The sequence below is a fragment of the Oncorhynchus gorbuscha genome, linkage group LG07 (genome assembly GCF_021184085.1).
Source record: "Oncorhynchus gorbuscha isolate QuinsamMale2020 ecotype Even-year linkage group LG07, OgorEven_v1.0, whole genome shotgun sequence".
NCBI classification, from domain to species: domain Eukaryota; kingdom Metazoa; phylum Chordata; class Actinopteri; order Salmoniformes; family Salmonidae; genus Oncorhynchus; species Oncorhynchus gorbuscha.
The window spans coordinates 84,727,252-84,729,751 of NC_060179.1; positions in this window are offsets into that span (position 1 = coordinate 84,727,252).

Consider the following 2,500-nt stretch of genomic DNA (forward strand, 5'->3'; position numbering starts at 1 on the left):
CCTACAACTCATCCAGAACGCCGCAGCCCGTCTAGTGTTCAACCTTCCCAAGTTCTCTCACGTCACCCCGCTCCTCCGCTCTCTCCACTGGCTTCCAGTTGAAGCTCGCATCCGCTACAAGACCATGGTGCTTGCCTACGGAGCTGTGAGGGGAACGGCACCTCAGTACCTCCAGGCTCTGATCAGGCCCTACACCCAAATAAGGGCACTGCGTTCATCCACCTCTGGCCTGCTCGCCTCCCTACCACTGACTACTTCCGGCGCCGACTGAGATGGCCGCCTCGCTTCGCGTTCCTAGGAAACTATGCAGTTTTTTGTTTTTTTACGTGTTATTTCTTACATTAGTACCCCAGGTCATCTTAGGTTTCATTACATACAGTCGAGAAGAACTACTGAATATAAGATCAGCGTCAACTCACCATCAGTACGACCAAGAATATGTTTTCCGCGACGCGGATCCTGTGTTCTGCCTTACAAACAGGACAACGGAATGGATCGCATGCAGCGACCCAAGGAAACGACTCCGAAAAAGAGGGAAACGCGGCGGTGTTCTGGTCAGACTCCGGAAAAGGGCACATCGCGCACCACTTCCCAGTATTCTTCTTGCCAATGTCCAGTCTCTCGACAACAAGGTTGATGAAATCCGAGCAAGGGTGGCATTCCAGAGGGACATCAGAGACTGCAACGTTCTCTGCTTTACGGAGACATGGCTTACTGGGAAAACGCTATCCAGGGCGGTGCAGCCAACGGGTTTCTCACCACGCATCGCGCCGACAGAAACAAACATCTCTCTGGTAAGAAGAGTGGAGGGGCGTATGCCTCATGACTAACGGGACATGGTGTGATGAAGAAAACATACAGGAACTCAAATCCTTCTGTTCACCTGATTTAGAATTCCTCACAATCAAATGTAGACCGCATTATCTTCCAAGAGAATTCTCTTCGATTATAATCACAGCCGTATATATCCCCCAAGCAGACACATCGATGGCTCTGAACGAACTTTATTTAACTCTTTGCAAACTGGAAAACATTTATCCGGAGGCTGCATTCATTGTAGCTGGGGATTTTAACAAAGCCAATCTGAAAACAAGACTCCCTAAATTTTATCAGCATATCGATTGCGCAACCAGGGGTGGTAAAACCTTGGATCATTGTTACTCTAACTTCCGCGACGCATATAAGGCCCTGCCCCGCCCCCTTTCGGAAAAGCTGACCACGACTCCATTTTGCTGATCCCTGCCTACAGACAGAAATTAAAACAAGAGGCTCCCACGCTGAGGTCTGTCCAACGCTGGTCAGAACAAGCTGACTCTACACTCCAAGACTGCTTCCATCACGTGGACTGGGACATGTTTCGTATTGCGTCAGATGGGAATATTGACGAATACGCTGATTCGGTGTGCGAGTTCATTAGAACGTGCGTCGAAGATGTCGTTCCCATAGCAACGATAAAAACATTCCCTAACCAGAAACCGTGGATTGATGGCAGCATTCGCGTGAAACTGAAAGCGCGAACCACTGCTTTTAATCAGGGCAAGGTGTCTGGCAACATGACTGAATACAAACAGTGCAGCTATTCCCTCCGCAAGGCTATCAAACAAGCTAAGCGTCAGTACAGAGACAAAGTGGAATCTCAATTCAATGGCTCAGACACGAGAGGCATGTGGCAGGGTCTACAGTCAATCACGGACTACAAGATGAAATCCAGCCCAGTCACGGACCAGGATGTCTTGCTCCCAGGCAGACTAAATAACTTTTTTGCCCGCTTTGAGGACAATACAGTGCCACTGACACGGCCTGCAACGGAAACATGCAGTCTCTCCTTCACTGCAGCCGAGGTGAGTAAGACATTTAAACGTGTTAACCCTCGCAAGGCTGCAGGCCCAGACGGCATCCCCAGCCGCGCCCTCCGAGCATGCGCAGACCAGCTGGCCGGTGTGTTTACGGACATATTCAATCAATCCCTATACCAGTCTGCTGTTCCCACATGCTTCAAGAGGGCCACCATTGTTCCTGTTCCCAAGAAAGCTAAGGTAACTGAGCTAAACGACTACCGCCCTGTAGCACTCACTTCCGTCATCATGAAGTGCTTTGAGAGACTAGTCAAGGACCATATCACCTCCACCCTACCTGACACCCTAGACCCACTCCAATTTGCTTACCGCCCAAATAGGTCCACAGACGATGCAATCTCAACCACACTGCACACTGCCCTAACCCACCTGGACAAGAGGAATACCTATGTGAGAATGCTGTTCATCGACTACAGCTCGGCATTCAACACCATAGTACCCTCCAAGCTCGTCATCAAGCTCGAGACCCTGGGTCTCGACCCCGCCCTGTGCAACTGGGTACTGGACTTCCTGACGGGCCGCCCCCAGGTGGTGAGGGTAGGCAACAACATCTCCTCCCCGCTGATCCTCAACACGGGGGCCCCACAAGGGTGCGTTCTGAGCCCTCTCCTGTACTCCCTGTTCACCCACGACTGCGTGGCCAC